The sequence below is a fragment of the Cyprinus carpio genome, chromosome A9, assembly GCF_018340385.1.
Source record: "Cyprinus carpio isolate SPL01 chromosome A9, ASM1834038v1, whole genome shotgun sequence".
NCBI classification, from domain to species: Eukaryota; Metazoa; Chordata; class Actinopteri; order Cypriniformes; family Cyprinidae; genus Cyprinus; species Cyprinus carpio.
The window spans coordinates 16,508,470-16,518,301 of record NC_056580.1 but is presented as its reverse complement, the minus strand read 5'-3'; the positions used below and the strand labels follow the sequence as shown (position 1 = coordinate 16,518,301).

Genomic DNA, 9,832 nt, shown 5'->3' with positions numbered 1-9,832 from the left:
ATTTGTCTAGAAAATATAATTTTCTAGTAATACAAGACAAGCCGTAGAATTGCACTTTCACTGAGAAGATTTAGTCCAAACTTATAAATGAACTATAATTTATTGATCAGGAAACCCTCATGAGCTTTATGAACACAACAGCTCGGGCCCATTGGCTCAATCAGGATGAAAATATTTCATAATGGATTAAAATGTGGCATATGATGGGTCACTGTGTATTTGGACGCTTCAATGTCAGACAGAAGGGGGTGGGGGCGAGTAACAAAATATGTCAGAAGTGTCTAATTTCACAAAAAAAATCTCTTTATTTCAAGAGGATTCTGTTATCTGCTGATCATGCTATACTGGAAATTATCATATTATATACATGTTGCAGATGAGGGCAGAATTTGAGAATTGTGTTTTCCTTCGTCTGTACTGGTGAAAACTTACCTCCGACAGAGGCAGAGAATTTTAGTGTTTGATTTTTAGAAAATCAAAAAATGGGTTTGCAGTAATATACAGTACAGTGAATTTCGATGGTATCTATAGTTATAATTAGAAATGTGCAGCTCATATATTTGATCAACTTATGTTTTACAAAAATGTTAATCAACGCTTTAAAGTTTTCTAAATCATCCTTTTAGCCACAGAAAAAAAAAACTTAATTGCAATGTACAAAGCAATCATCCTAGCAAAAAGACGAACACTGCAATAATTTACAGTTATTAATACACTTTTGTTACCCAAGACAGTTTCTGCTGGATTTAGTGCATTATATTGTTTACATATTACTATATTTCATTTAGATTTCACACAGATTATAAAGACACACTGCAAAGCTGAGGAGCTCTACCGTTTTTAAGCAGAATTCTCTAGCTGCAGTGGACAGGTGTCATTACCCGTATAAACGGACTGATATACTGTATAGCGCTTCAACGGGTGACAGCAAATAGTAGAAAATATCAAACCATGATGAGACCAATGAAGTTAATCAAGTATTAATTGATAAAATCAATGAGCACAGAGCTTTACTATACATACATACACATGAAGACTTGGCCTCAAAGTGCCATCTGATATTTTCTTCTAAAATCAGAATTTTTATCATGGTCCTATGGTTGGGTTCAGTAATTTTACTTTATTGGCAATGGATAGGTCCTTTTCATTGCCATTAAAGTGAAATGACTGAACATAAACATAGGATAAAAATGCAAATTTTAGAAGAAAAATTTAGATGGCTTTTGCATTTGTCTTCACACAAAGAGTGTGTGTGTGCGTGCGTATGTGTGTAGTCTAGTGTAACCTATCAACTGCCTTACATATGAGCATTGGCACTATATTCACTGGATCATGTGCTGTCATTTGATAGGAGGTCTGTGCATTACTTTTCTATGTAAGCGATTTGAACACACACAGATCCTGTCATCCATTCTTTCCATTCATCCTTTGGCTATGTGTGCATAATCAGCTAGGCTATAGCTCCAAGACACACAAAGCCAAACCACTTAAACATTTTACCAAAATATATGGTCTGTCTGGCTTATAGGCTCTCCCAAAAGAGAATTATGATAAGTATTGTCAAAGATGCGTGTGAATAAAAAGAGAAACAAGCATGCTTTAAAACCTCACTAATTGAGCTGCTCCAAAACTTACCAAGCAAACAATGGATTGTTTCAGAGAATTGCGGTCAACTTTTTGAAGTGTACACTGAAAAGTCACTCTCCGTTTCCTTTGTTTCTGTTTTGAAGCTGTGTATTGTGCCTGTGTTAAATCACTGTACCGTGGGATTGCTGGGTCGTGTCATCACAGGCAGCTGTGCAGATGTTTGCTAGACATGCTTCTCTCGCAGGTACTGCTGCATGTTCGAGTCAACACTGCACCCTGCTGGACGCTCTTTCAGATGCACTTTGAAATGATCGCTTCTTTGTAAATGGGTCAGTGAAAGGACGATTTTTTTTCTGCGTCTAATTTATTCAAACAAACATTGAACATAGGCTACATTTTATACACAGAGACAATGACCTGAATTTACATCTTCTATAATGATTTGGATTTTTAATTAAACTAAATTAAATTAAAAACTACTTTACTACTTTAACTTTTTTTATTATTTTATTTTGTATTAACTGTGCAAGAAAATTATTTTATTACTTTTTATTTGATGGTTATGAAACTTGATGGTTATGGAAATTAGTAACAGTTGGATCATATTGGAATATAAATTAACAACAAGGTCTAAAATTAATATTTAAAGAAAGAAATCAGTCATTTGCAGGTTTGCAGGCTAGAAAATAGAAGTATCTAACTCCCATGATAACTTCTGTCTCTGAGGATGTCACACCCATTGCACGCAGCAGTCTTGATAGGAAAAATGGAGTGTGAGGAAAAGAGAATGAGATATATAATATGATATACACAGGAATATATTACATACACATTATATAAGAAAACTCTAAGTCTAATACCTGTGTTCAATGTCCTGTGAGAGTCGTCTGGCCTCTTCCTGATCCTTTTTTAAGAGAGCCTGGAAATTGGAGAAAGACTCCACCATGCCGATGTAGCCAGAAAGTGGGACAGGCTTCCTCACCCAAAAAATGTCCTGCCTAAAGACAAAACACAGTTGCAGTCCAGCTTCTGATTGGTCAATACAATATCCAGCCATGTTAGAATCCACAATAAAGTATACAGTTTAGTTTTTTATTTTATTTTTTAAAAATATTATCCTGGATAGCAACACTTTGTTATTTCAGTGACACTTAATGGATTAAATTAAAATGTTCAAATTTTAATCCTTCATATTTTTATTATGTAGCATTCATTGTATAAAAGGTAATCAAAGCATAACAAGCCCTTTATTAACTGAGGCTATAAGCACAGTATAACATATCGGTACTTATATGTAACTTAAAACCTTCTTCAGTCTCTAAACCTAAGATTGATTGCACTTTGAACAGTTTTGACTTAATTGTCTATGAAGTTAAAATTTTAACAGTTAGTTTGTATGTAACTACATTACCATTCTTTGACTGGATACTGGAGAGAGTCAAATGTTTTTTTGTAAAATTCAAAAGAGCTGGAACTTAGGTAAGGGTTCCGGAAAGGCTGCAGGGCTGCATAAAACTGTAATGAGACATGTGATAGAATACTTGTTTATTTTTGTGTCAAACATTTATTTATTTATTTTTTTAACCAACAGTTCAGTAATCAATCAGTCTTGGTACTGTAAAATGCTGCGGGTAATGTTTGTTGAGTAAATGATTTAATATTAGGACATGGATCATATATGAGAAGAAATTTAGATCATTTTAGACAATTTTCGAATTAGATAATTCTAAAATGTTCTAAAGAATATCTAGCACACACAGATGTTCAGACAATATCAGTCTTATGACTCTCACCTCATTACAGATGTGGTTTAAAGTCTCTGAGCAGTCTCCGTAGCTCAGCTCCATGTCCATGGTGTAGTTGAGAACTGCGAGGCAGCCATTAGGCTTAAGCACTCTGTGAGCCTCCTGAAGAAACCGTGAATGGTCAAACCAATGGAACGCAGACATGGCCGTCACAAGATCTACAGAGCCATCTTCAAAAGGCAGTTCTTCAGCTGGACTCTCCCTTTGTGTTTCAAAAAAGGTAAAACAGATGCATGTGCATACTGAATGCAGGAAACTCGTGAAGAGAACAAAATCAAGAGCATAATCACAGTATTTAACTTCTAAAGAAAGAAAGAATTATTAGAAACCTTCATTTAGCCCCATTAAGACATTATTTTCATGTCCCCACCTTTTATGTGCCAGATGATTATGCAGTTTTTTTTTTTCTGTTTGTTTTTTTTTGTTTTGTTTTTTGGATAATTTATGACACATTAATGATTCTCATTGCTGTAATACAGTAATGAGAGCAGTGTTAATTTTGGCAGGCATTTTTGATTTAGTCTAAGACTTTATCTTGAGACGAAAATGCTTAATAGTCTTAGTCACATTTTAGTCATTTGAGTCTTTCATAGTTTTAATCGACTAAAAGTCATTGCATTTAAATAAATTTTGGTAGCTATTTTTATATGTAGTCTTCAAACTAAAATAATCCTCTCTCTTTAGACCAAATCAATTAAGCTTATGAGAAATTTGAATCAAGGACTGAATTTGGAAAAACTTGAATAAATTATGACAATTTTCATTTTTGGGTGAACTATCCCTTTAACAGTAGTGAAAAAGGAGCAACTTATAAAATTATTATTATTATTATTATTTTTAAAGAAGCACAATAAGACAAATACAATAGAGATACAAATTAAACTCATTTTTCAGATACAGTAGGTTTTTACTAAACATGTATACATTTATTAAACATCTTTTGTTGGTTAACGTTAATGACAGATAGGTATTTAATTTGGAATGCTGTCCTTTAAAGACGGAAGGCATGCATGAAATACTGACACACGTTTATTAGTCTACCCATCCACTGCGGCTGCTATACTGACTAGATATGCAAACGGCCCTTATCCGATCGCAATCCAATGACAGTGATGCACATTTTGAAGGACAATAGCCTATAGGATGCATTTTGAATGTCCGGTAGTCCTCAAATAACATTATAGTCCAGTCTCGTCTAGATCACGTAGACGTGGCATAAATTTCGTCATAATTTCGTCATCAGATATTATTTTTAGCTCGTCAACGTCTCATCTTAAGCCCTATTAGCACGGGATTAGTAATATCTAGGGAACTTGTGTGATTTTGAAATTACTCCCCCCACATCTGAATTTTGTGTGGTGCATTCGCACGGGATAAGCGAACCCTGTGATTTCACTCGAATTTACTGACTTATACCTGGATGTCAAGGTTTTGAGAGTCCCGTATATGGTCCAGATGGAGTTTGATGGTCCAGTTTTTCTATTTTTTTTTTTTTAAAAAGAGAAATTAATATAGTTTCTTGCGCTGTGTCATTTACATTTCACAAGGTTAAAATATATCTCAAGCTTTATGCTTGATTTATTTGTAATAACCTCAAAACCTTTTCAGCTCTTTCTGCAAATTGTATGGTGTAGCGATATGACAGCACCCAAAATACTATCAAAACACTCTAACGCAGCTCCATTCTTCGCGAAAGATGGATAAAAAGGCGCACAGGAAACAAAAACCTCGAAAAATTATATTCGACCCGCCAAAGCCAGGACAAATCACAGAGATGTTAATTCGCACGAGACTAATATTATCACAGGACCTCGGTGTTCGGCGAAATATGGTAGGTCTTTTGCGGGGGAATTTTTACTTGACAAATTACAGATATGGCCGATTCGCACGGGATTAAGATCACGGACAGCCTCCGCAATTATTGCAAATGACTGGAGGTCACCAGGTAGGCCTACCTGTAATAGCTTAATAACCCCGTGCGAATAGGGCTCTTGTCACAAAAAAAAAAAAAAAAAAAAAAAAAAAATTCGTTACCGATTATTTTTCGTCGTCGTCTTCGTTAACGAAATTAACACTGAATGAGAGTCATTCTGTCTGGAAACAATCCTTTTTTTTTTATAATTAAAAAATATAAATATAATATGTTGTACAGTATATATACATTTTTGCAGAGATTTCAGAGTTCTCTGTGTGCATGTTTTACTTTTGAGTTAGTTTGTATTTTTCCACAAACTCATTTTTAGAAATAAAGGTTAAATTAAACCTAAAAAAACTTTAAATTGAAAAGTTGTATTGTATATAGGCTATATACACACACCATAATGCTTGTCACATGCTCTTTACTCAAGACTCAAGTTGCACAACTTTTCAGAGTAACACATACTTTTGTAGTGAAACTGGTGCTAAATGTGATTGCATTAGTTTGAAAACAGAGTGTTGTGTGTTCATGATTGCGTACTTTCTGGCTGATGGAAGTTAAACAGTGACAGGAGATTTACACAAAAGCAAGCTCACACATGCAGTAACACCCAATTCAGCTTTGCCTACCTGTAAGAGACGTTTGGAATATTAACATGTTTTCCTCCCCATCTCCAGTTGAGCAGGACTGATGTCTGTCCCTACCACACAAGTAAAATGTGGTGCTAAGAGCAACGTTCCCTGCCCTGACCCACAACCAACATCTACTGCCAGGTCATTGGCTGATTTTTTCTGAGAAAATGCAATAAACAATACATCCAAATGTAAATGAAATGGCAAAGATGGCAGGCTGATGAATAAACAACAATTAAGCTTATGAGAAATTTGAATAAACAACAACAAACAGTCATAAAAGTCCTACATTACTCCTGTGGAAATGTAGAACCTTGTCGATGAGCTCTTCAGAAGGAGAAATTCGGTACTTCCAGTATGAGTCCGCATGTTCTTCATCCTCAAACAAACGTACAGCCATTTCAGTGCATGAAAAGGTGTGTTTCCGGACTGTTCACGTCAGCGCACACACCCGTAAATGGAATGTTTCGGGAAGTTTCCATCTCAGGGATCTCCAACCCTGCTCCTGGAGAGCTACTATCCTGCAGACTTCAGTTCCAACCCTGCTCCAACACACCTGTCTATAATTATCAAGTAGCCCTGAACACCTTGGTTAGCTGGTTCAGGTGTGTTTGATTGGGGTTGGAGCTGAAATCTGCAGGACAGTAGCTCTCCAGGAGCAGGGTTGGAGATCCCTGGTCTATGTGCTCTGGCGTTTCTGACTTCTGGACACTGTCAAAACTGCATCATATGCACTTATAAAAACTGTCAACAAAGCCACAAACACAGCAAGGCATCACCAAAACTCAATTTTTATTTTTCAGCGAATGCAAGACTGCAAACATTTAACAGGACTGCAAATATTATTAAACAAACTCAGCAGGATTGCAACATCATTTAGATTGAGAAAAATATTTAAAATATTTTGCAAACATAGACACTTCAAGTAAATCATTAAACTCATTAAAAAATAAAATAATTTTGAAAAGAAACAATAAAAAATGTATACTAACCAAAAGACAAACACAATAATGAATACACTTGCAATGGACACTGCAAAGTCAGGACAGTGATTACCGCTCTCTCAATCAGACAGACAGAATGCTCATAAGTTTACATACCCCTAGCACAGAGATGAGCAAACTCGGCCCAGGAGGGCCACTGCCATGCAGAGTTTTGCTCTAACCCTGATCACACTCACCTGCCTTATAAAAATGAAAATGTATAATTTATAAAAATGTTCAAAAGTTTACATAAACTGGATGACCCACAGCTGTTTTTATGTTTTGGGATAGTTTTTCATGAGTCCAGAGCAGTTCAACTGCCTGTTGTTCTTCAGAAATATCCTCCAAGTGCAGCAGAGTCTTTGGTTTTCCAGGATCTTCTGCATATTTGGCCCCTGTCCAACAATGACTAATCATTTTGAGATCCATCTCTTCACTCTGAGGAAAAATGAAGGATTATATACACAACTATTATAAAAGGTGAAAACTTCACTGATGCTCCAGAAGGAAACACAATGCATTAAGAGTTGGGGGTGTACATTTTGAACAGGATGATAAGTACATTTTTCTTGTTTGGAATGAAAGGAAAGAGACTAAATGGCAGAAAGGAGATTTTTAGGTTATTGAGAGGAAGGCCAAAAGAAAAAATATGTACACACATCACAATTTGTATAGAAAATATAATTTTCTAGTAATACAAGACATGCCATAGAATTGCACTTTCACTGAAAAGATTTAGTCCAAACTTACAAATGAACTATAATTTATTGATCAGGAAACCCTCAAGAGCTTTATGAACACAATAGCTTCACTGGCTTTATTAAAAGGTGTGTGGCATATATAGGGAATACTCTGCAGATAAGCTTTATTATAAATCAGAATCCCACTGCCTGTTTTATTAAAAAGCCACACAAATATATTTAATGAAAACATTTTCTGTCTAACAAAACGCTACGAGTGCTCTTTGATTATGAATGTCTGTTTGTCCCTTTAAAAATATTTACTATGTTGTTGCATATGTTTAGTTCTGATCGTAACAGTCAGTTTTAGTGTTACAGAAAGTGTAATTAGCCTCTTTTTTCACACCAACATGAGAAACTATGGCTCACTTTTAGCATGCGAGAGCTACAGGAGAGGTGATCCTGTATGTGTGAAGAGGCAGATGATTCAACAGCTCAGGCCCACTGACTCAATCAGGATGAAAATATTTCATAATGGATTAAAATGTGGCATATGATGGGTCACTGTGTATTTGGACGCTTCAATGTCAGACAGAAGAGGGTGGGGGCAAGTAACAAAATATGTCAGAAGTGTCTAATTTAGCAAAAAACTCTTTATTTCAAGAGGATTCTGTTCTCTGCTGATCATGCTATACTGAAAATTATCATGTTATATACTTGACTCAGATGAGGGCAGAATTTGAGAATTGTGTTTTCCTTCGTCTGTACTGGTGAAAACTTACCTCCGACAGAGGCAGACAATTTTAGTGTTTGATTTTTAGAAAATCAAAATATTGGTTTGCAGTAATATGCAGTACAGTGAATTTCTATGGTATCTATCGTTATAATTAGAAATGTGCAGCTCATATATTTGATCAACTTAATTATGTTTTACAAAAAATGTTATCAACGCTTTAAATTTTTCTAAATAATCCTTTTAGCCACAGAAAAAAAGTTAATTGCAATGAAGAAAGCAATCATCCACAAACACTGCAATAATTTACAGTTATTAATACACTTTTGTTACCCAAGACAGTTTCTGGTGGATTTAGTGCATTATATTGTTTACATATTACTATATTTAATTTAAATTTCACACAGATTATACAGACACACTGCAAAGCTGAGGAGCTCTAGCCTTTTTCCAGATGGCTTTTGCATTTTTGCATTTGTCTTCACACAAAGAGTGAGTGAGTGAGTGAGTGAGTGAGTGTGTGTGTGTGTGTGTGTGTGTGTGTGTGTGTGTTGCAGAACCTGATTATACCAAGTACGACATGTTCCTGGATCAACATCTTTGTTGACCCTGGAACAAAATTGTGATTAAAAAATCAGACTTAAAGAACCAGTTTTTAGTTTTTGTGAAGTTTAGGCTAACAATCAGTGTTTGGTGCTTTTACATCATTGTCATTAATGTATCATTTCCTCTGATTTTAGGGAATACTAATGGTTAAGGTTAGGTTTAGGTGTAGGGATATGGTCAGACTAAATTTTTGGATTAAAATGTTGTTCCAGGGTCAACAAAATATGTTGACCTAGGAACACATCTAACTCAGCAAAATCAGGACGTGTGTGTGTGTGTGTGTATAGTCTAGTGTAACCTATCAACTGCCTTACATATGAGCATTGGCACTATATTCACTGGATCATGTGCTGTCATTTGATAGGAGGTCTGTGCATTACTTTTCTAGGTAAGCGATTTGAACACACACAGATCCTGTCATCCATTCTTTCCATTCATCCTTTGGCTATGTGTGCATAATCAGCTATAGGCTATAGCTCCAAGACACACAAAGCCAAACCACTTAAACATTTTACCAAAATATATGGTCTGACTTATACGCTCTCCCAAAAGAGAATTATGATAAGTATTGTCAAAGATGTATGTGAATAAAAAGAGAAACAAGCATGCTTTAAAACTTCACTAATTAAGCTGCTCCAAAACTTACCGAGCAAACAATGGATTGTTTCAGAGAATTGCGGTCAACTTTTTGAAGTGTACACTGAAAAGTCACTCTCCGTTTCCTTTGTTTCTGTTTTGAAGCTGTGTATTGTGCCTGTGTTAAATCACTGTACCGTGGGATTGCTGGGTCGTGTCATCACAGGCAGCTGTGCAGATGTTTGGTAGACATGCTTCTTTCGCAGGTACTGCTGCATGTTCGAGTCAACACTGCACCCTGCAGGACGCTCT

The 9,832-nt window shown here is 35.7% G+C and overlaps 1 pseudogene; it reads right to left on the bottom strand.

Moving 5' to 3' along the window:
- Window positions 1-1,651: 1,651 nt before the first annotated feature.
- Window positions 1,652-6,495, bottom strand: LOC109106998 (annotated as a pseudogene).
- Window positions 6,496-9,832: the final 3,337 nt, after the last annotated feature.